Here is a 26,587-nt window from a genome sequence, read left to right as displayed (position 1 = left end):
TTCTATATTTATTTATTTTTATTTTAAGGTGAAATATCCTTGACGCAAAGTTCCTTTAAGCGAAATGGTTTACAGTAGAGATATACTGATACCTAAATCTCAGACGGTTCCGATACTATCTTTATGAACAATTCTGAGAACGATTCTTTATTAATAAAATGTTCAAAAAAATGTTATAGGCAAAGCAAAAAAATAATTTCATTTTTTTTTAAATCTTCATCTTATTGAAACAAGGGCTTGACAAAAAAAGACATAAATATATCAATTATGATTATTATTAATTCTAAAAATATTAAAATTATTTAAAAGTTTGTTCCTTTCTGTGCTCAAGAATTAATTTATTCCTGGTGTACTCATATACAAGGTGTGTTCAAAAATGAAAATGAATTTTCAAATTTTGCGGGCAACGTATATTTGGTATGCTCGATTTTTTTGATTTTTTTAATGTTTTTAATGTGTACTCGCCATGAAAATACATATTTACTGTTTCCGATGTACAATATGTTTGGTTTGTTGGTGAGATGAATACCGGTTAGAAGTCCTTAACGTGTTTGGCAATTTTTTGCTATTGAAAAACAGGGATCAAAAGAAGTTGCATCAAATTTTGTTTAAAAAATGAAATGAAGTGCTCTAAAACATTGGAAATGTTGACAGTGCCATAAAATGGTTGTATTCCCCCCCCCCCATTAAGGAATTTTTGCTTATTACTAGATTTTATTTCCAAAAATATAATATTTGCAATTTGGTAAAGTAGTAAATTTTTGTCCAAAAAATGTGATAATTGAATTTTTTCCCGAAAAAAATTTATATTTCAATTTTTTTCGAAAATTTAATTTTGTTGTAAATAGATATAGATTTTTGAATTGTTTTTGTAAATAGCTGTAGGTTTTAGAAATATTTTACAATATATTTAATATTTTAAATTAAATTTTTGAAATTTTTTTCTAAAAAATTTTATATTTTAAATTAAATTTTTGAAATTTTTTTCCCAAAAAATTTAATTTACTATTCAATGCTATGATTTTTTGGAAGTTTTTTTAAAAGAAAGAATAATATTTGAAATTTAACTTTTTTATAAAAAAATTATTTTTTTTTTCTGAATAGCTACAGATTTTAGAATTTTTTTTTTTTTTTTAAATTTAATTTTCGATTTTTTTAAAAAATTCAAAAACCAAGCCCTCCCCCCACCCCCATATAATCCCACAGACCCCCTGGATATAGACAGTCCATATCAAATAAATTTCAAAATTTAAAAATTACAAAATCCTTCACAGAACCCAATTATAAATGTGTGAGTAACATACATACATACATTATTATCAATATTTGTTCCATGACTCTTATATCATTCCATGATAATTTATCGGGAATATGAAGGCCACCATTATCATTCTGTATAAATATTTATATAACATATATTATGTACATTGAACATACATCGTTTGAAGTTATCAAATATTTAAAGATTTCCCTAGACGTTTGATGATTCAAAATATACATATTGCGTAGTTCAACTTCTTTCGAATACAATTCACACTTTCAATAATCAACCTTTGTTTATAGAACAAAGAATCGTACTCTATGCTTTGTTAGTATTGAAACTTGGTCCAAGGGATTTTTTTAAATGTTACTTTAATTTTTCAAATGAAGTTGCACCGATTAAAAATAAGTAAACATTATATTAATACAATTACTCCATTTGAGCTTGGAATTGTCTTTGAAGTCCATATACATAAAGTATATGACCTTTTCTAGGAGTGACTGAGTATCAAATTTATGCACATTGAGTAAAAGAATATAATTTCTTCCAAGCTCAATATGGACCGAAAACCAAAATTTTATCGTTTTCAAATCGTCGAACGATTTTCTCCAGTCTCAAATCATAAACAGATTTCCCCCCATTCCAATTTTATGAAATGTACAGGTATGCTTTATTCAAGCCATTTCACTTGATATGACGTCATTGTTGGACAATGTTCCCAATTTTAACTTCACATGATTGTTTTTTTAATACCTATCCAAACGCAATGGTGTATTCAAGGTTGTCCACAGGGGGTGCTCCAAATTAAGGAATTTTAGCTTTTACAAGAAAATTTTATATTTGGAATTTTATTTTTGAATTTAATTTCCAAAAAAAATTAACTTTTATGAATAGCTGTAGATTTTTGAAAAAAAATCAAAAAATTTAATCTTTAAAATTTTAATTTTTGAATTTAACCCCCCCCCCTCCCCCCCAAAGCACCAACAAAAACTAAATTACTTTACAGCTTCTTCGCTGAGAGCCAAAATGTACCTTTCATGATTGCGTCCAAGGCAGCAACAAAGTTCCGGATATTGATGGCAAATAGGACATGAATTGGACACCATATCCTCAGAAAAGTTACCTTAGTTACAATATTGTTATTCAGCTTTAGGGAAGTCCTTTGTTGAGTAAGTTTTGAGATTGCTATGGTTTTTATTTTGTCTTGCTGTTGTAGCAGTATATATTAATACATAAGTGTTGATATTATTATCGAAGAGTAAACTACTTATTAGTTGAGGCAAAAGTTTTTTTATATTGTCCTACTTTTATTTTTTCCTTATCATTTATACTTGTTAATATAAGTGGATCGATAAAAAAAATAAACACTTATTTTTAAAAGAAAGTATTCTTGTGTGGGTTATTTTTTTAAAGTAAAATTGCAGGGCCTAACCTAAGTGCTCCCAATTTACTTTTAAAATGAGGACTATACAAAACCCTTTTAATAAGATCCACCACTCTTTCCGTGTACGCACAGCCTCAAGCACTTCAGTATATCCACGAAACCAATCCCCAGACCGTTTGTGAGGTATTTCTGTATTCAATTGAAATAACTAAGTACATTCCAAAAACATTAGTGACACCAAACGTTGAGAAGCAAAGAGTATATACATATTTTTACCTCTGAAGTCAATATGGACACCCCATATAGAATCTTCTGTAAATCCCTTCATCACTTCCGAAAATTCATTCATTTCTCTTTAGCCTATTGGGAATAAGAATAAGCTCAAAGGAATGACAACACTTCGAAATACTTCTCTACAGTATTTAAATAAAAAAAATCACTTTAAAACATAATGAAAAAATGCATTTTCCTTGTAAAAAAACGAAAAAAAGCAGGTCACATGATAAATATTGAAAAAAATAACTTTTTTCCAAATAAGTTATTTTATTTTTCTCCTTAGAAAACAAAAAATATGTAGACATCGTTAACGTTTATGGGCTAATTAAGAGTTGGATATTTCAGCTTATATACTTATAAGTTTTACATTAGGTGCGTTAACCATTATGCAAAGTGAGAGTCGATAGAATAAATAGAAAAATAAAGTTATTAGTCTCAAGAAATATGTAAATTTTTATTGTTAAAAAATCGGTAAATTCTAACAATGAAAAATAAATTTAAAAGTTTTTTCCCCCCAAGTACAATACATATTTGTTATTGATCATTTTCCATAAAAATATTTCTTAGTTTTTTCGTTAATAATAATAATATTATTATTTTCATTATATTGTTTTCCCCTTAGAAAGGCTCAAGGTTACAAACTGTACAATAAAGGACAATAATGAATTCTTATATTGCATTTATGTGTATGTTCATTTCTCATGAAGGGATTCTCTGGTCGTCGATCAAAAAAAAACAAAAAACGAATGAATGTCGTTAATAAAATAACGTTAAAAATGCTATATAATTATATAGGAATACAATAATTAGAGTGAGCACTTTTTATCAATCTAAAAGTTGCATGAGGTATATACTAGTGTTGAGGCTCGGTCCAAGACGGAATTTTTTTTGGATTGGCCTTAAGTGATTTTTCTAGACAATTTTGGCCCGATATTTTACTCCAGACGGCGATCTTAGACCGAAGATCGAAATTTAATTCTTTCAGAATTTATGCAGATTTTTTTTGGCCACAATCTATGTAGCGTTTTTCTCCCATATCCAGATTTATGAGTAGTAGAAAAATTGTTAGCTCTATTATATAACGCAACCTTTCCTACGAAAATAACCTTGAAAAAAAGTTCCATTGGTAGCTACCTAATTATTGAAGAATAAATTTATTGTTGAGAATTGTTCAAAGCTTCTAATTCAACGAATCAACCTTCAGAACACTAAATAGAAGAAAAGAAGCAGATATATCGATAACTGACTACAAAATACAGTGTATATTTTTAAATTTGCAGGGTAAATATGATTTATTCAACAAAGTTTCCAAAGTTCAAAAAACTAAAATACGTATAAGGTTATTGTTAATTCATCTATGGAATCGGTCTAGATAAAATATTAAATGGTACGAATCCATTTAAGATTTTTTTGAGGGATACTTTTAGTTAGAACTTTTCTTAACAGCCGATCTGAACCAAACTTTCTTTGAGACAGGTCTTGCCCAAATATTTTTTAAAGAGGTGAATTAGTGCGGTGCACCGTAAATTATAACGGTCTCGGACCCGCCTAGAATTCTCACACTGCTCCTCAATACTTGTGCATACCCAGAGTTGGTTGTTATTTTATAAAATTGAGTTATAATAATGGATCTTTTATTTACAAAAGAGTATTATTTACTTTTAAAGGGTATTGTATAGATGGAATATGAATTTGATTTGCCTTTTTTGAAGGAAAAATACTATCAATAACTCCAAGCAACTAATTAGAGAAAAGGGTAGGAAGAGCATGGAGATAATGGAAGCAATTAATAATGGAATTTATGCATATTAATGCATAAATAAATCTTCGCGCTTTCTCCTCCCCCCCCCCTCCGAATGAAATGCAGATTTGTCTTTTGGAAACGAAGCTTTTATATTTTTTTTTTTTTTTGTCAAAATTTATTTTCTAAGTTGATCGTAAATAAGAGCTCATACCTATTTACCTATTTTTCTATGACTGTACATATATGCAATAAATAAAAAAAAGACTGAATTTTAAATTATTTGTATACCTACTTGAATAATGTCTTCATTTTTGGCAGGCAATTACCAGAATTGCAACGCTTCTCAATAAATTACTCAGCCTCACTCCAATTCAGATTTATCCATGAGATGATTTTGTACATTTTCTACTACATATATAGTATAGTATGTAGAATAATAAATGTGATTAAACAAATGCTATAAATCCTATGATAAAATATAGCAACGTAGGGTGGCCTTTATAAATCATTTCTTGACTTTTTCTTGTCCACCCTTCCGTTTTGTTCCGTTTATAATATAACTTCCCTCTCTAAAATATTTTTGACTTTAATTAATATTTAATTGGCCCATCATTTATTAATGTTTTGCCCTATATTGAAAAATGATCTGGGGAAAAATGGATATCTACTATTCTTTTCGAATAACTAAAAGTTATGTACAATAATAACTTTGTCTGTAAGTTTAAATACATTTTATGCCAATACTTTTACGTTCTGGGTTATTAGTTTTCGAAGTTTGAACATTCAATCCTTTTTTTATTTTCATCTATTCCACACATCAGTAAAAATTATCTCAGTCCATAGGATGATGGACGAAGGGATATATATAAATTTAAATGTAAGACTGAATCCCTGGGATTGGCTAATTTTATCGTCCTCACGGTATAAAGATCGGGGTCATGTATTTATTACATCAAAAAAATAAGTACAATTTTTGACCCCTTCCCCTGGACACCCTTTATTTTTAGAGTCTCCCCCCTTGTAAGTATTTTTAAATAAAAAATATTGGTAAACTTGAAGACCACTGATCAAGAGCGGATTATATAAATATATCAAATGAGTTTTTTTTAGAAAAAAAAATCCCTATAAATTTCGTTTTCACCCTTATTTTCTCATTTTCTACCAAATTTTTATAGTATAAAACAAAAATTCCTTCGTTTAGGGGAGATACAGACCCCCCGCTGCAGACGCCCTTGCTGATCTATTTCATATTAAAAAGGTTTCGTTGATCAGGTAAAACAGTTATCAATGTAGTGGACTCCAAAATCTTTTAATTGATACCCCGCCTTTCAACGGAACGTCACAAATGTATGACACAAAGGTGGAAAATTGAGTGGTGGCTTATTTACGTTCTACAAAGTATCCTATAATTACGCAGTGAAGCAAAAGGAACTCCCCTTGTGGCTCCATGATTACCTGTCTCATACAATTGTTATCCTCAACTCCAATTCCATCAATTAGAAATACACCAATACCGAATAAATGTATAATTATAACCTACGACTATTTGTCAAAACTGGCTCGAGACCCTCTCTTATTGATCTGATTTACTTATCTGATCTTTGGATCGTCCTCGTGTTGTTCCTACCAACCTAAATATGTATAACTAAATGCCTACATTACCTATTGATTAAAAAGGAAAAATATAGTTACGAGTCTTGTAGCTGTTTACTACTACATAAATATACTTTAATTATACATTGATATAACATAACATATCAGCTGAAGGTTGATTCTCCTTTTTTTGATTATCTTGCCATTATATAGATCGGTGGTTGCTACCCTTATCTATATATTAAATGCGAATGTCTGTGTTTTTGTTTGTTTGTCTCCTGGAATCACGGCCAAACCAAATAATAGATTTTACAGGAATACTTGAGGTAAGTTCTTAAGTCTCAGGAGATGGTTCTAAAATAACCTTTTTCTAAAAACGATTTTTTTTGACAAACAAACAACTATACAACAGAAAATAAAGACGGTAATATTTTTAAGAATTATTATTGCCGTATGTTGGTATTTTGGTCATTGTATACTTTTTTTAAAAGTTTTTGAACGCCACAATATAATGAGTCGAGGTCATTTTGTTCCGTGTGAAAGGTTGGGTAAGGTGGAGTTGTGACTATTGACTCATGAAATATTTAGTCTTCAGGACCATAACCACCAGGGGGCAGGACCATTAATAATATTTTCAGCATGAATATTTATCGGCTATATTTGTGGGGAGTCAATCATAATCACTCCAATCAGGCCCCACAATGACAAAATCGGCATTACAACACTAGCGTTATGAATATACAGGTTGAAGGATTTTAAATCCAGATAATTGAATGATAGTTTATAGTACAATTTATTTCACAAAATTAATTGACAAATCTTTTAATCTTACATGTATGGGCCCATAGTGAAGTCAATACCTTAATTCAACAACCTTAGTTTCAACCATAACCTCCAAACTGGCCCTAGGAGACGCCTTGATGAGGAACTTATTGTCCATTTTGACTACTGTCTCGAAAATGGAAGACTGCAAGGAGTAAACAGTGCTATGTGTATGTGTATTGACTATCTGTCCAACCACATCCAACAGATAGTAGTCCAAGGTGATCATATCTGATTAGCTGGAAGACCACATTTCCTTTGTCCAAACCATAAAGGTCTTAAAAGTGTTGTTTTTTTCTAGAATAAATCCGCTTCAGATTACTCTATTTGGACAAATCGCACCAATTTAAAATTATAGTATCAGATTTGTAAATATCAGTTTAAGTTGTCAAACATCATTATCTATGGAGTTATATCCGTTGTTGTCAAATCATTATTAGGGATGGTATTTTTGTAGAGAAAAATACCGTTGTATTATCATCGTACTCTACAAAAGTCCCATTCTCAGTCATTGTTATTCTATTTATTAATTGAGGTTCTGTGAGTGAGTGAACATTATTTACGTACATTTTTTTCCATGATTATTCCATCTGCTTTATGGATCCCTTTCTTAGAGTATCTTTAGGTGCTATTCAGTCTTCTCAGTGATTGTTGAACTGATTAGATATAATAATAATTCTTTCATATCCGTCAAGATTTTTGTTTTTTTTTGACAATTTTAAACGTTCTGTCTTTGACTCTCCTCTCATGGAATTGGTATTAAATTTATTTTATCCTCAGTTATAGAGTTTTATTTGTTATCGGTCATACAAGGCAGCTGATCGAATGAAACAAAGGGATCAAATAACAATTGCAGACATGCTACTTTAGCTTACAAATTTTCGCATCAGTAGTTATATGTACACTTATCATCTCATTTATGACATCTTTCAACCCTTCCTCCCAAAATAGTATGTTATTTTGCATTCGCAGAAGACAGAGTAAGGCCGGTGTCAAAAATACCAGTTTTTCGATGTTGCTTACGCAGTGCCGTTATCACTGTTTTTTGTTTGTTTTTATGGAAGTGGGAGGTCTTTGGAGTGAACTTAATAAATATATTTGAGTAATTTTATCACAAAATATGTTGATATTTTTGTTGAAACCAAAGCCGATGAAATTTAAAAAAGAGTGACCTAAATCACATTATTGGTTTAAAAAATCTACATATATGATAATTTAAACATAATTAAAATGCATATTTTAGACTTTGACACAATTATAAAAAAAATTAATATCCCTTTTTCAAGAAAATAACCAATTAATTGACTACAAAAAAAGTCACTTAGAGTTACAAAAGGATAATATTTATACTTCAATGCCTTATTTTTCCCTTCATATAAGCACTATACAAAGTGTTTCACAAGTATGTATAATAACCTCGTATTGGCACAGACAAACATAGACAAATCGACAGCTGACAAAAAAATACGATAGTATTTACATAATTATGTAGATGTTTTGCTAATTTGTAGAAAGATATCCGTGTTTTTGTGTACCAATTACCTATGGTATTGTCTGAGTAACTTTCGTAACAAGCACAGGAATCTTATTCGCTAATTCAATGCATCTTTGAAATATAAAATATAATGCCCATAAAGAATGAATATGTATGTATGGTTATCTTATAAATGAAATGTTAATTGAAATAACCATGAGAGAGCATCACGTACGACAAAAATAGAAAGAAAAATATGTTAAATCCAAGTGCCAAAACACGAATCAAATCATTACTCCTAGTGTTGCATTTGTAGTATTTTCGATCCACATACGTATGTAGGTAGGTGCAAATTTAATTTGTAAATAAAATCAGATAAATGATCCCATTCATTAAATAACATGTATAGGTAGTAGTGATGAGTGAGTTCGCAAAAGTAACGGCTCTATGAGCCGACTCTTTGGAGTGAAAAACGGGAGGGTTGCTGGGGGGTTTGATTTAAATTTGTTTGGAACAAAAATTCAAAGTTGTTCATTAAAAAATTAAATTGCTAATATCAAATTTTGTGAAAAAAACAACTCAAATATTATATTTTTTCGATTTTTTTTTCAAAAATCCATAGCTAGTCCCAAAAAAATGTAATTTTTTGGTTTTAAGAAAAAAATTTATAAAACTCACATGTGACCACGAAAAAATTAATTTCTTGGGAAAAAAAATTGAAAAATCCATAATATTTTTTTTTTTTATGTTTTTTGATGATTTTTTTTTTTTTTTTTTGCAAGTTTGAATATTTGGGGGAGCTACAGCCTTTCCGTCTCATAATTATGTTTAATATATTTATTAAAGAAATAAAAAAATCTGAAGAGTCGTTTAGTAGCCAAAAGAGTCGATTCGCTTAAAAGAGGCAGAATTCCCATCATTAACATATCGCCAGTCTTGCCAGTATGTAAAAATAAAATAAACCGAAAGTTAACCTGGTAATCCTGACAATTAGAAGAATTTTTGAAGGAGAGTAACATGGTTGTCATAACGTTTTATTAGATCAGCTACAAGTAGTCTTGAGAGGAAGGAAATTAACACAAGTCTCACTTCAATGTCAATCCTCAAAGATACTCCGAGTCCAAACAAGGACTTACACTTATACCAAATTCCCGAGCAAAACTTGATAGTTATTCTGCGTCTTTCAAGAGCACACACACCAGTTATTACTTTATACTTAGATGTTCTGGCTTCAATAATTAAATAATAATGATAACAGCTTTGGGAAATAAGATAACTTATTCAAAATGCCAAATTTGAACAACATAATTTGTGACACTCAGTGCGTCATTTAAAAAAAGATCATGGTTAGTTATACTTTGGATGCTAAAGAATTGATAGTAAATAGGGCTTATATTAGATACGAAACTTTCAGATTATTCCAGTTCCATCCATTCCATACCGATTCCTTATTATGTATAAAGGAATTTCATAAAAAATTTATCAATCATAACTCTTTTTTAATAACTTTTAATTTAAAAAAGTTAATTACTCTCCGTGCTCAGGGGCCATTTTATTTATGTTGGGCTCATTTGAAATTTGCCACCCCTCCTTTGTTAGATACCTATTCAAAGTCAGCCTCCTCATTTTTCGTCATCCGATTTAATTTCAACTACGTTACTGATGAAAAAAATACTTGCGACACTGAGCATAGGTTGTTTTTTAATATATTAATGGATTTTATATGCTTTGAAATTGAAATATATATAAACCGATCCGGACTCATGTCTTTTTTAATGTACCTAGGACAGATACTAATGACTTGTACTTGACTCAAAAAATATGGACTTGACCTCAGTTCTGTTATAAGCAACAATATTCAACAAACATACGAAAAAAGAAATATTTGTTGAAAAAGTTACTCAATGGTTTTGGAGTAAACCGCTCAACCCAACTCTTACCGTTACAGACTTTTTGAACGACTCAGGATGCAATTCAAATGTATGGATCACTAAAAATGTGGTTACTTTTACGTTGTTACTTTCAAGTAAATTTCCTTTACAAACCTGGAAATTAGTATAATTTCTTTATTTATTTCCAAGCTTCTTTTGTTTTTTTGAATTTGTCGGAACGACGTCGTTTGTCTAGCTATTTTATTAATTTGTAACCATTATTTTGTCTCCAAATTGAGTTCAAATAAGTCCTATTATCCATTTAAATAATAGGTGTCGGTGGAATCAGTATCAGAGTTCCGATACTTCAAAATGGCCGATTCTTGAAGCAAGACTGAAGTAGGTACAATAATATTTAAAAAAAAAGGAAATTTAAGGAACATTATATCATTTTTCCCAAAAGGCATCTCTTTCTATCTCATAATTGGAGACAGCGTCAAGGGAAAGTTGAAATTCAATTATCGAAGCTTTTTAATAATAAAAAAATAACTTTGATGAACGCAAACGACGCGAAAACTATCTTATTGGAGTAGAAGGACTAGAAATCGATCTATGGACTGATGATGAGGCCGGAGGAGATTACATCTCATTATGTAAAGTACTACGACTATTTTTACGATGTTACCTCCTCCATCCTGTATACTCCATAAGAGAGAAACGCAATACTATCTCCGCATAATGAGACCTTCCATCTACTTTAATGATCCTCCAAAGTGCTAATTGTCCTAATAACTCAAACAGACATCTCCTTCTACTCAAATGGTAATAATATATTCTTCACTTTGTAAAGTTATTTCCATAGTATTTAAAGGTTGCGATAATTGTATTTCAACTTTATGCTTTCGCGGCAGGGTTGTCCTGCAGAGGGAGGGTTGGAAGGGCAGTAAGGAATTTTTTATTTTTACTAGAAAATTTAATATTTAAATTTTTTTTTTCAAAAAATTTAATATTTGAAACTAAATTTTTCGATTTTTTTTTCAAAAAATTTAATCATCTGTAAATAGCTATAAATTTTTCTCCGAATAATTTAATAATAGAAATTTAATTTTATAATTTTTTTTCCAAAATAATAACTGGATTTTTGAAATTTTTTTCTGAAAAATTAATTTTGTGAGTATTTCTATAGACTTTGAAATTTTTGTTTCAAAAATTTAATTTCTTATGAATAACTATGGATTTTTGAACATTTTCTCCTACCAATTTAATATTTAATAATTTTTTAATAAAATTTTACATTTGAGATTGAAACTATGTTTCAAAAAATTTAATATTTGAAATTTTATTTCGTACATGTTTTTCCAAAACATTTAATTTTTTGAGAATAACTGCATTTTTGGAATTTTATTTGCGAGATATTTTTTTTTTTTTTTCAATAGATTTTTGAAATTGTTTTACAAAAACTATATTTTTAGCAAAATTTAATTTTTCAAAACGTATGGATAAACTTATACAGCGTACGCGGAAGTTTTTGTCCATGCAACTTTGAACTTATTTTTGTAATTTTATATAAAAAAGTGAAATCTTTCAAATATATTTTTCAATGAATATGTCTAGCAAGGGTAGTGTTAAAAAACTTTGTGTTATAGTTTAACAAATAACCCCGAGCAATGCCGGAAAAAGTGGGTCAAGAAATACATTGAACATATTTCACTTTTAATGATTCATGAAATAAGGCGTATATGAGTAATATATTTATAAAATAATGAAAAATTGACTTTAAATGTGTGGCATTTGAAAGGCAGTCAGTCATGTGTGAGTTTCATTGTCCCTTTTGTGTGTGTGTGTGCGGTGTACGAGTAAGTATGTCTGTTTTTTGCTATTTCCCCCCCTTTGTTGCTTCTTACAGCGTTAATTTGTATAACTATTAGTTAATATACCTACCTACATAATATTTTATTTCATTTTATTTTTTGGCAAATAGCATAGCGCATTACATTAAATAATAATTATGATTCTATTCACAATTGCAGAGTCGTTTTTATACCTTATGAAATATGAGTATCATTATAACAATTAATTTGAACATTTGTCTTCGGAATGGGTATTTAATTTCATCTCAAGGATTGTACATCCATTATTTCTCTTCTCCTCTAAGCCATAGTCATAGTTACATAAAATATGATCGGTGTGCGATTTTTTTTTTTTTTTACCAAAAAGTGTTACTTTTTTTATTTTCCCAAATCTGTTCTCATTTTTATTTAACACTTGGTGACAAAACACATAAATATCAAGTAATAACAAGTGCCTGTACTTACATTATGCCAAAAAAGTACAGATAATAGTTAAATAAAAGTCAAATTTCCCATTTAAACATTACAATTTAGTTTGCGCCCTCAAAGTAACCTCCATTGGATGCAATGCACATATGTATATAGAACGGGTTTTCCAGTCATTGAAACATTTTTTATATGCACTTTTTGGCATGACCTTTAGCCTTTTCACGAATTGTTTATATTTAAATAAGGCAATTTAATTCTGATTTTTCTGAGTTTGAGATAATTCTTCTGAAGTAAAAGTTGCAAGAAAATACAATAAAATCCTTACGACCAAATACGATGGTTCTCAAAAGTATAATTTATATTTCTATATTACTTACTCCAGAAAAATTTAAAAAGAACAATTTCTCATGGAATAAACCATTCTCGAGAATTGAAGGAAAATGTATTGAGACTAGTGATGGGAAAATTAATCAGAATTGGAGAATCGGCATCGAGAAAATAATGTTTAATTTGGGATTCCAATTCTTATTTACTACTCGTATTTTTGACTATTTCTTACTTATCTAAGTTATAAAAAAAAATTAAAGCTGGCCAAAAAAAAATTTTTTTTGCTGTTAACTGGAAAATTTAATCTTAGAAACTTAATTTAATTTTTCAAATTTTTTATCCAAACAGTTAAGTTTTCTATGAATAACTATGTATTTTTGAAATTTTTCAGCATACAAATTTAATTTCATTAAATTTTTTTTAATTGTCCAAAATTAAAATGTTTTTCAAAGAAAATATTTTTTTGTGAATAGCTGTAAATGTTTTAATCCGTTTTCCAAAAACATTAATTTTTTAAGAATAGCCATGGGTTTTGAAATTGTTTTCCACAAAATGTGATTTTTTCTGAATAGTTGTGAATTGTTGAAAAAATTTAAACATCAAATTGTATATTTGAAATTTTTTTTTCAAAAAATACAATATTTTAATTTTTTTTCGTACAAAATCCAAAAACACTTCCCCAAGAATATCATCTTGTGGACGCCCCTGATAGTAAAATGATATTTTTGAACTATTATTTAAAATATTTAAGAATTGGAATCGGCATCGGGAAGTTTTACTAGAATTGCATAGAAATCTGTATCGGGACTTTTTTTTGGAGGGGGGAGGGGAATTTTCCCCATCACTAATTGAGATGTCATCATTCCTTCTCGGATAAACCTTATCGAAAGCCCAAAAAAAAAAAAAAATTAGGTTTGACTCCGTAAAGCTCATTGTATTGGATCTCACTTTATACAAAAAGAAACAATATAAGCTAGAGTTTATACTTTAAGGTATACCATTTTTTGATACACGTGTAGTTTGACATAAAAAACTTTGTAAATTTTCTTGAAGAAAATGTTAGAGGTAATGTTGTAAAATCCACAGGTCTAGCACTGATTTAACGCAAGTATTTCTATTCAAAACCATTTGCTTCTTATTTAAAAAAAAGTTGTTTTGTCGGGAGAGCAGTTTATTGAAGCATGTGACTTCACCTGGATTCTCTGATGCTGATGAATTAAAAAGGGATAGAGTGATACTGTACAATATACGATTCATACTAACAGGTGTAGATGTGGACTTAGACTTAAATTGCAACTGAGTCCATATTTTATAGACTTGTGACACGAAACTATTTTACAATGATAGAGTCGCGACGAAATAACGGAAGATAAGGCTCAATAATTTATATATGTGTGGCGTGCACGGATCTTATGGATTGTACAAAATATAGAATACCGTCCTCACTCCACGAAAGGGTCTCACGCTTTTAATCTTTAAAAAAATTGCATTATGATTATATGTATATACAATGAAGTAGTGTTAAATAAAATGTCAATAATATGTGCGTGCTGAAGTAATATTATTTTTTTTTAAATTAGCAAGTGTGAGACATGCACCTTGTTGATTCGGGCCGTGACAAAAGGCTATTAACATTACCAAGACTTCCACGCCCATCCCAGCGTATTGAAACTATTTTTTGGTATTGGAGGGGTTCTTTGGATGTATGTGATGCATTGGCGGGGTTTTTAAAGGATCTCTCAAGTACCCTGAACAACCCAAGGGCTTGGAACTATTTTTTTTATATTCCTTGGATTTGTATGATGCTTGGGCGGTCGTTTTTAACTATTCCACACTACCCCCGGGACCCGCGGCCAATCCGAAGGCTTTGAACCAGTTTGTGGTGTTAGAGGGGTTCTTTGGATGTAGGTGATGCTTTGGCGATTGTTTTTAAGGATCCAGGGGTACCCTTAAGTACCCCGTCCAACCCGAGGGATTGGAACTATTTTTTTGATATTACTTGGATGTATATGATGCTTTAGTTGTCGTTTTTAACTATCCCACAATACCCCCGGGACCCCGACCAATCCAAAGGCTTTGAACTAGTTTGTGGTGTTAGAGGGGTTCCTTGGATGTATTGGCGATAACTTTGAAACAATCCCACACTACCCCCGGGACATTAGCCGATCCAAGGGTGGAGAGTATTCAACCATATTTTAAGAGGCCCTAAGCTATTTATCCCCCCCTTACCAATCTCCTCGACCTATTTATTAGAAGATTGGATTGAATTTCAAAAAATGCAATGAAATTGTATTGCAATAATATTACTCACACTTGAATGACTCCCTCGGGGCATGTAACGAACAAATATGTTTAGATATTTGTCATAAATAATTTTAAACAAATTTATAATGTGTTATTATTCACCATGAAGTTTGATCAAAATAAGGGGATTTTTTTACTCCAATGAAACCCCGAAGAGGAATTTTTAAAGGGTCAAATACAATATTAAACCACTGGAAAACTGTCCAACAAGTTATTAATATAAATGATATTTGTTTAAATTTTTATGTGAATATATTATATACAAATTTTGTCAATTTGATCGTGTGGTATTTGAACTTCTTTTTGTTATTCTCGCAACGTTAATACTTATAAACTCTTTTCTAAAAATAATTTTTAGACGTCTCAGTATCTTTTATTATCATTTTTACCAAATAACCGATTTTTAGAAATATAGAAAAAAAGTATCCCAGCTTGTTTTTATGTTATTGCCACACATATGTTTTTGTCTGAACATGAGAAATAAGTTAAATCCTTTAAAATGAAATGAATTTTCATAAAATACATCAAACTTGCATTGTGATTAATTTTATGAGTATGTATTTTGATTAAGAGTAATAACTGGTTGGAGCTATGTTAAATATATGTCCCGATTTCAAATTTTCAGTCGATTCTCATATCATCTTTATGGACAATTCCAATTCCTTATTAAGAAATTTAATTAACAAAATTATATTTCTAGTTGACACCTATATACTGCCCGCACTATGCACTAAAAAGTATGTCACCTTTAATGGATGAAGATGAGAATGATCATATTTTTATAGGTAAGGGCTTATAAAATGGGATACTCTAAAATATGACCTTTCCATTATGAAAAGGGATTCGAGTTCGTATACTTCATTTTATATTTTAAATAAATTGTTACTTCATTATTGATAATATTTGAAGGTGAAAATGTTTTTGTATTTTTTTTTAAATTTTGATGGCTGTGAATTCCTATTTAATTTTGGGTACGAAAAACGTATCTATGATTCTACTTTTTTTCGACATATTATTTAAGTTTTAACTTGATATATTCATTTAGTTTTATAGTAGTAATTCCCCAGCCTGATAATTTTGGATCCTTTTATTTTTTATCCATGAAAGGATTGAGGAGCTTAAAAAACGGATTGATCATAGATGAATTTGCTGACTTCTTTCTGAACTTGTGAGAAATAAAGTATCATAATGAGTAGAAACTCGGTATAATACATTGATGTATTATAAAATAGATAAATAAATAAGCCATCCCTCAATTCCTCATCAGGGGTGTCGATACCAGTGGGCATGCCATATGAAGACAACCATGGTGGATCCTTTTTCTATATGGCCCCGAGCAATATATATCCCCTCTAATATCATACACTGTGACGACGGCCAAACCATGTGGTCATTCAAAAAGTACATAACGAGATTATGGAGCCTTTTGGTCTCGGATCTTATCATACACAATGGCATATATCTTGAAGCCTTTTATTTTTAATTTATATATCAAGTAATGAATAATCTTGATTATATTTTAGAATATGTGGGGTTCTGGAAAAGGTTTAACTCTGAAAAAAGGAATCATATTTTCAAAGTCTGAGGAGAGGCAATAAGCCAAGAATGAGATGAACGATGGATTGGATTTTCTTCTCCAAAGGTCGGTAGTTGAAGATATATTTTCTGCTCTCTCCAGCATATTATCGACACGTTCTCGAATAGTTTTAAATAAATTAGTTGAAAGTCATTTTCTACTGGCAACTCATATTTTGGCTTCAAATGAGTCAGTAATTTCTTGTATCCGATGTACGTTACAGTAGGATAAGGTTGTACATTTAATGCCATTATTTCAACTATAAGATTAAACCATACTTAAGAGTGATTAATGTACTATTTTTTCGGCGTTCAATCATTTTTTTTTAAATTGTATATTGCGTTAAAGTGTAAGCAGAAACTCTTTTGTGTGCCTTCTAAAGCGCCAATTAATTCCAAGGAGGGTCTAACTTTTTTTGAAGATGGAAAACAAATATTTTCAATAGTACCTTTCCTTATTGATATTTTCTCTAACTCCTTGAGAAGTTTATCTTCTTTTCCAAACAATTCCTGCTCGTGTTCAAATGTTTTCATATTCGATGTTGTATATCTTATAGAGTCTTTACCGCCTCTTCAATTTTTTCTCTGCATAAATTACACCTAGCACTAGCCTTGTCTCTCTCCTTGCTCTACATTCCATAACAATAAATATATTATATATTTTGAAGTATTATATTAATTTTATAGCTGATGTAATTCAGAGCACTTTTACACTCATTGATAGCTTGACTAAAAATGTGCTTATTTCTAAATTGTTACTTTCAAGTACATTTCCTCTACAAATATGCAAATTTGCATAATCCTTTTATGTACTTTCTTTTCTCGTCTTTCTTGAATTTCTCTAAACGGTGTCGTCTAGGCCAGATATTTTACTGGTTAGTAACCTTAATTTCGCCTCCAAAAATGATATCAATATGTCATATAATCTTTATAAATATGTATGCATAGGTATCGATAGAAGCGATTATGATACCGATATATCAGTAATCCCCTTAATATACACAGGGTTGCCGAGATAAATCTGGACAAAATTCAAAAGTGTTTTTCTAAAATTGTAGATTAAATAGAGATGTAATCAATAAAACAACAATTACTTATTTGACATTTATGTATTACTTTATTCAATATGACTGCCCTCAGCGGCAATCACTTTGTCGATCTTGGCCCTGAAGCTCTAGCAGGCGTTTTCCACATCTGCCATATCTTGGGGGGCAAAAACGTTTAAGCTGGTCCTGATGAACTCTTGGCTGATCTTGAACGTATAGCAGGGGTCAGAGTCCTGCTGCCACACATAGGGCTCAGGGACATTTGCCTGATGCACTCCACATACAATTGACATTTTCTCCCTTCTCGAAGAATAATGGTGACCTCCCTGCAGTGGTAATGATGTCCAAGACATGAATGGAGCAGGAGGTCTTGGGCTTGTACACATAGGGGGCAATGTCCTAGGAATCTGAGAAAATGATGGTGTGACATGCATTGGACGTATTGAGCCTAGAGAGAAGAGTATTCCAGTGGGCCAACCTGACCTCCTTCTGATTCTCAGTCAACAAATGACGCACAAACATCTTGTTGGAGGTCATACCAAGCTCCCCCAAAGCCTTTTGGATGGTACTGCGAGCCACACCCTTTCTCCTGACAATTTTTGTCTGATTCAAGGATGGATCAGCAGTGACGGTACTCTTCAGGCTTCCCAGAAAGCTAAGAGTGACTTTAGGATCACTTCCGGGACTAATTGGGATCTTTCCTCAATTGACTCATTTTGAACCTGGTGTAGATGTCGTAGACAGTGCTCCTGTCGTATCACGTGAGCTTGATGATAGCTACTGTTCCATGGTCTGCACGAGCGAATTTGATGACGCTGGATCTTTTTGTTTGCTCAAGGACTCTAAGTGTTAATTTTGATAAAAAAGGTAGTTGATAAAAAGAGGTAGTTAAGCTCTTTGGATCAATTTCCTCTGAATGAAGACTGTACTTAGGTAGACTTTTTCTTCAGGTTGTTCCCTTGAGAGAGGTTTCTTAATATACTTAAGTTCAATTTTTAAAAAAATATGGGCCTTCCCATATTCCACTATGTGAGTGAAAGAAGTTACCTTCATATATATATTTTTTTTTTTTTTGTTAAATTAGTTTATTTTAAATTGTTTTTAATAACAACTCAACAAAAAAAATTCTATAAGTTACGCCGTTGTGTTTGGGGCTCATAACTCAATACATCTACCGTTGTAGAAGAAAACTATTCATTTGTGTGTCCTCATTCAAGGTTATAATTCTTATAAATGTGATTTGGCTCAAGAGGTCCTCTTTTTTCTTTATTATGTAATCTAATAAGAGAGTTAAAAATATTTATAGTTTTAGTAAAAACTTTTCAGTTTTAACTGTTATTAAACAAATTCAAAAATATGAATGACTGTTTAAAAACAAATAATAAATATTGATAGTTATTTACAAATGTGTTTGAGTGTTGATAGGATCTGAAGTCATTTTTGTTATAAAGAGATTTTTATGAATAATATTATTTACATGAATTGGTCATTTTGATACAAGATCCGACATTGAATTCACTCTTATATATAATATACTCTAAATTAAAACTAAAAAAAAAATTGGAACTTTAAGAATTTTTGATTAATAGAATAAGATAAAAATGTAAAAATAAAAATTATAGAAATAGCTATTTTCCAATAGTACCTTTCCTTATTTATGGTTTCTACTTTTTTATGACTCCTTAAGAAACTCATCTTCTTTTTCAAGCAATTCCTTCTCGTGTTTACTATGTATTCAAATGTTTTTTTCATATTCAATGTTGTAAATCTTTTAGAGGATCTACCCCTCTAGAATTTTTTTCTAATTAATTTGTTAATATTTGATGTAATGTCGAATATATATTTAGCTATATGAAAATGAAGTTTGGTTAAGTCATAAAATTATAACTAGAGTAGAAGCATGCGTTACAAGTAAGACTTTTAAAGATCCTATCTCCAAATTTTTGGTCTTTGAATTGTATAATATGAATACTTGATCAATGGTGATTGTTTAAAAATATTAAAAAATATAGGAAAGTGTACTTAACATAAAGGTATTTAGGATAATCGAATAAAATAAAAGATGAGATGTGGCAGATGTAAAAATTAGGTTTTATCTGAATATTAATATTATGCATAATAACCTATAATCATAAAGTAAGTTAATTTCTCTCACTAGTCTAACCGGGTTTTTTGACTGGCCAACCAAGAAGAGAGTAGTCACTCTACATGTGCATATTCTCTATTGTACCGGATGGGATGATAAAATCTGAACACTAGGCTTTTGGCAAATCGAGAGGTTCTGCAGTGTTTCTCAGAGACGGATATAAATTCAGTTAGGCAAGTTAAATATTTCATAACACTGTCTAGAAATGTCATTTGTTTATCTTCTTTTAAGCTATTAAGAGAATGGCGTTGAACGTGACACTAGCGTGAAAATATGGGCGCTTCTTGATGTAAAAAATAAATTCTGGAGGCTTATATCCTCCAACGGGTTTGGGATAATTTATTGATGATAATATGGTCCTGCAACAAGACAGCACTCCTGCTCACACTGCCTGAGCCATAACATCAATTTTTGGACAAAATAAATATGGCTCCCGTATTCATACAGCGTCTACCCTTCGGACTATGCCTTCTGGTCGCGTGTAAAGTCCATGGCCAATGCTTGTAGGCACGAAAAAATCATGATATGTCCAAAGAATACATAAAAAAAGACGCGTAAATCTGTTGGGAGGCGTTTTGAGTCCCTTTTGGACGCCAAAGTATACTACATAGAAGATCAGAAGAGACATTATAGCGTTAGAGCTCGAAATATTTTTTGTACATGTCTAGTGGCTACGGAAATATATATCATTAAAATTAAAACTATTGATTGCTCATATTTCAACCTCACACCCGGTTCTTACTCCAAGAAACTATAACAAGAACTTTCTCTCATGAAGTAAACCCTTCTCGATAACTGAAGCAAAATGTATTGAGACATCATCCTTCCTTCTTGGACAAACATTATAAGGTTTGAATCCGTAAACCCAATGTATTGGATCTCACTTTATACATCAAATAAGCTAGGGTTTTAATTTTTTATTTGTTTCTTTTTGTATGATGTTATTGGAATTAGTATAATCTACCTAAGTACCTGGGTACTTAAGATCCAGGAACCTAAATGCTTGATGACGTCATTTGTTTATAAAAATTGTGATCATCGACCTACAGCAACGTCATATGGTATACATTTTATAGCATAAATAAGGATAGGGATGATAATCGATCTGTATATCTATTGAGACCAAAAAATCGGTAAACGATTTGAAAACGTTTAAATTTTGATCTACGGAATGACATCGCCATCTAGACCGAAATATCGGTCCAAATGGGTCAGGAAAGAAATAATACACGACCCAAATCGAAAAAAAAACTCGGTCGTGGACAGTGTCTCAACACTAGTGATTACATATTTCTATGAAGAAAAAGAAAGAAAAAGATTTTGTGAAATGGAAGCAAATATTAATTTAAAAAAATGCATGTACCTACATATATAGTTATTTAAATGGGGAACTAACTCAGTCATGTTTGTGTTTCTACTTGTAGGTGTATTATGGTGTGCCCTTGAGTCCATGAGAGTGTTTCAAAAGGATTTTGACTCCTCTTTAATTCACTATACATATGTAGACCAAGGCAGCTCATGTCATCGTCACTTAAAATGTTTTTTAACCCACAAATAACAGGGTTTGGAATAGGGTCAGTGGATTTTACTTACAATTTTTCATACAATAAGGTTGGTCTCGTGCTAAATAATTATTGAATTTGGGCGTATAAGACTTAACTTTTTTTTGGTACTGTGTATGCAGGGAGATCCAGAGGAATATATAATTTTTTAGAGGGGGTTTTGTTTTTGTATAAAAATTATTTTTTTACAAAAAAGAAAATCAAGCATTAAAAAAATTTAAAATCCATAGCCATTCTCAAAAAGTTAATTTTTTGGAAAAAAATTTCGAATATTACATTTTTTCAAATTTTTTTCCCAAGTACACAGCTGTCCACAAAAAAATTAAATTTTTAGAAAATGTTTTGCATAAATCTCTAGTTATTCACTGAAAATAAAAAAATCCACGACTGTTGACTAATAAATTAAATTTCTCCGAAAAAAATATGAAATAGTTTGGAAAAATAATTCAAATACTAAATTTTCTAGTTATAAGAATTTAAATATTAAAATATTCTCGTTAAATTCTTTTTTTAATACATGTATAAATTGTATTAATTTGAACAAAAATATCATTTTTTCGACAAATTACTATTTCTTATCAAAATTAGATAATAATTTCAGAAAATGTCAATGTGCACAGTCTATACATAAATATGAACTTATATTCCTTTAAATTTTAAATATGAACTATTTTAGGGGCAGAATTTGAAATTTTATCTAAAATAGTATAAACAATATTGTTCAAATTCAAAAAACCAAAAACTTGATTTTTATATTTTTCGCCAATAATTCGTTGGCTCTCTGCACTAAGTAAATATGAATATATATCAAATAAATTGCTCAGATGTTTTGTGTGACAATATAAAATCAATCTCAAAATAAAATGAGAAAATCCTCATTATTATTTTTTACTTTATATATAGGTAGGGCAGCCAAGCGTCACTCGAGAGATGGATGTAAAAGTTCATCAATAATTATATATTTCAATAATAGACAAAAAAGAATGTTAACAAAACATATAGACAAGGTTTTTGGTGGAAAAAAACACTCAATATGGCCCCTTTCATTATCAATTACACCCTTTACACGTCACCGGAAAGCTATGCAGGAGTTGGTGACAGATTCTTCTGACAAGTTGTCCCATTTAGCCACTATGGAGAACTTCTGTGAGTTCAAATTTGGGTGTGAGGTCCTATTGGTTCCCCTCTCAAAAGTGTCCTATATAGAAAAGTCCAGTGGGTTCAAATCTGGTAAGGAAAGTGGGCATATCTCTTTGGACCAGAATCATGCCATGTTATCTGCACAGAACTATTGACACTTGGCAGACGTGTGAGAACCATCCTGAGAACACACATAGTTACCCTCCGGATAGTTGGTCTTGAGCCATGGCAAATAGTGTATCTAAGTGCATTATAGTAGTACTCCTGGCCAATTTTCTGTCCAAACTTGAAAAAGAACAGAGGCACCTTCTTTCCATCATAGACCACAACGCCGAGGACTATTGTTTGAGCCAGATATTTGGTTTGTTAAATCCCATAGACCTCCTCTTTTGTTTCCGCAGGCCCAGCGAATGATCCGGCGGTTATGGAAATGATCAACTATGAAAATCTTCTTGTACCTCTCGAGCCTCCTGGATTTCATCCCCTCTGTCTGAGGCTAACGTGGGGTTCGAGTAAAAGAAACTAATCTCAAGTTGTGCTTTATACACCTCCTGATGGTCCTAGGAGCCACAGAGAAGTCGTTGGCAAGGCGATTAATCGACTTAGTGGGATCCTCCTTTATATTCTTCTCCAAACTTTTAAATTATCCCTTCCACTTTATGATATCCTGGAGAGGTATTTTCTATTTACTAGAACAATTTTGTTACGTATTCATCATTACATCAACTTCAGCATCTAGGAGATCCAAAATCCGCTGCCTTTTGCCTATTGGTCACTCATGACGAGGAAATGTTTAGTATAGTTTGTTTATGTAAATGGGACATTAGAAACAGAATATCAAACAATAATCACTAAACCTTTTCATAGTAATGAAAAAACAACCATTCATTAACATTTCCTGTTTTGCTGCCCTACCCTGTATATGTACATACAGGCCAATATTCATTTATATATATTTTAGTTAATTGTAGCTTTTGTATTTAAACTCATGGATAAGTTAATATACCCAATAATTTGAAATATAAAGTAGAACCTTTATTTGAGTGAAAAGACTTATACAGAGACCAATGTGGCCCCTTTCAAATAAAATCTATCAATTCATCCTTCCTTTATTTTGAGGATAAATTGCAATTTTTTGAATTTTTTTTTTCCAAAAAATTCCCCTCCCCCAAAAAAAATATATATATCTACGGACGCCCTTGACTATCATATATACATATATTAGTTTTAACCGTGAAATTAATCAACTTTTTTGCGAGACACGCGATTCAATTATTTTAGTACTGTGATTACATAATTTCAGTACACAAAGAGTCTAAATTATTTTTTGACTCTAAGAATTAATGCAAATATTTATTCAATTGAAATATTAAAAACTGTATACTCTTTATTTTCGATCGCTCTCATTTTTTTTCTAGTATTCCATGCCGTATTGTATATGATACCATTGTACATACATTGGATTCAAAGGCCATTATGTAAAGTTAGTTTTGAATAAACTGGTTTGATATTAATAAGCTTATTAATGAAGAATTATCAAAAGTTAATAACTATTGTTGAATATTTACTCATAGAAATCAAGTTAGAGCTATTTAAAACCAACATAATTGAATACATTTTTAGAATAAATACAACGTCAGGGGTTGTAGCCCCCCCCTATTAAAGAATGAAATATTTTTTTATGAATGGGTGTGGATTTTTGAAAGTTAATTTAAAAAAAAATTCTGATTAGCTGTTGATTTTTCAATTTTTCTTTCAAAAACTACATTTCTTGTGAATAATTGTAAATTTTCGAAATTTCTTTCCAAATAACTCTGAATTTGTGAAAAAAATCAATTTTTTGTAAACAATTGTAGATTTTTGAATTATTTTCAAAAAATTTATTTGCGAAATTTTTTTCAAAAAATTGAATTTATAAATTTAGTTTATGAAATTTATTTTCAAAAATTTAAAACTTTAATTTTTTTTCTCCATAAAATTACATTTTTTGTGAATAGCTATAGATTTTTTAATTTTTTTGTTTTTAAATATTCCAAAAACCAGGCCCCCTTAAAAGATAATCCTGCAGACACCCCTGAGCCTACAATGACTTACATGACTTAGTAAATTTTGAGTAGACAATTTGTAATCTAATTTTTCTTGTGACAATCATAAGTAGAACATTTTTTCATGATATTTACGAAGTAAATCAAGTATACCTGAATGTGAAAATTTAAACCATTTTTTATAGTAAGACTCTTCTTTTGTTATTTGAAATTTTGAAATATAGAAGATTTCTAGATCAGAATTACGTGATATTATATCCTCCAAAATCATAACATCAAAGGCAGCAGATTTTTTGAAATAAACTTTAATCAATAGTACCATATGTATCGCTCACGCCCTTTCCTCGTGTTTGCTAGTATGCTCAGCCCTACACATCACCCACCATTGCAGGTGAAGATCTTTATTTATAAGTTGTAAGACAGTTCAAAATTTCAGGATCAAATTCATAAAGAAGTTTGACACAAAGATTATTCTGGAACAGAAGCTCCCCCATCTTATTTACTTGGCTGGCTTCCCTTAACAATTTACTCTTGGATCTAGGATTAAAGAGTTAAATCACACTAAATTGTAGTGATGTGACAATTAATCGGAATCGGATAATGGGGGTGTTTTAATGGAATCGGCATCGAAAAAAAAAGTTTCATCTGCGATTCCGATTCTTATTTATTAGAGGTACTTAACTATTTATTACGTCTCTAATTTATGAAAAAAAAATAAAGGAATTTTTGCTTTTTACTAATATTTAAGAACATAATCTCATGTGAAACTTTTCACATAATGAATTACATAAGAGAAGCTTTTAATATGATATAATTAAATGAGTTATTTTTGTGGAAATTACTGTTGCGTATAAAAACCAGATAGATCTTCCAGCCTTTATCCTCTTGGAAAGAAAAACAAGTAGTTTAATACATTACTGCACGTTGTATGTTCTCAATCCCTGTTCCTTAATAAAAGGTCCCCATGTTACAAAAATTCCATCAATGAAACCCTTTCATTAATTGTGAAGACGAAGCCTTTTAAGGCATTTGGAAGGATTCATATTGTTATTTTTTAGAATCTTTGGGTTACCAACTACATGAAAACATTTTTTTCTCCCTCAATGACTATGTTAAATAATATTATATAAAACTAGCACAAACACGCTTTATTAAAGATAGACAATTAAAAGTATTTTATTTATATTTAGCTTGCTTATGTTAAAATTCTAAACTAAACGATTACTACAGACTATAATTATAAAATAGGTCAATTTCTATTTTTGTTTTTTGTCCATTTGATGAAAAAATAATCAAACTTGCCCCACAACCCCTTTTGACCATGTGAAAATACTGATTTTGGTAAATATTAAGAATTTGTTTAAAATGTTTTACCTTGTCATTTCTTTATTATCATTGTCATTGCTAACTTGCCATGTTCCTTCTTCAACTATAATGAAGATTGGAGATACATTCTAAGATTAACTTGCTAATCCTCTTCTTCCTTCATTTAACTAATTCGTATTCAATATTTGTTTTCTCTTTCTCCGTTAATACATACAATAATTCGTTTTTTGTTGTTGTAGTATTTTTTTTTTTGGTGCATTTTCGATCTTGCTTTATAAAAAAATCAACGTTTTGGCGAAAAAACAAACTTGCCCTTCAGAGCCCTGGAATCTGGTTTGATCAGAATGAAATATAACCTTACGTTATTTAATGTCTAAAGTCTGAATCTGTCTCCATTTTTAAAATAAATGTG

The 26,587-nt window shown here is 30.5% G+C and overlaps 1 long non-coding RNA gene across 1 annotated transcript in view; it reads right to left on the bottom strand.

The window, feature by feature from the left end:
- Positions 1-2,598: 2,598 nt before the first annotated feature.
- LOC121118403 (uncharacterized) overlaps positions 2,599-26,587 on the bottom strand; it is a 55,756-nt gene continuing 31,767 nt past the window's right edge. Inside the window, exon 3 of the long non-coding RNA XR_005864431.2 lies at positions 2,599-3,005. This is a non-coding gene — a long non-coding RNA (uncharacterized lncRNA). The remainder of the gene's footprint in view (positions 3,006-26,587) is intronic.

This window comes from Lepeophtheirus salmonis, chromosome 5, assembly GCF_016086655.4.
Source record: "Lepeophtheirus salmonis chromosome 5, UVic_Lsal_1.4, whole genome shotgun sequence".
Lineage (NCBI taxonomy): Eukaryota > Metazoa > Arthropoda > Copepoda > Siphonostomatoida > Caligidae > Lepeophtheirus > Lepeophtheirus salmonis.
This window is presented reverse-complemented; position numbering and strand designations above follow the sequence as displayed.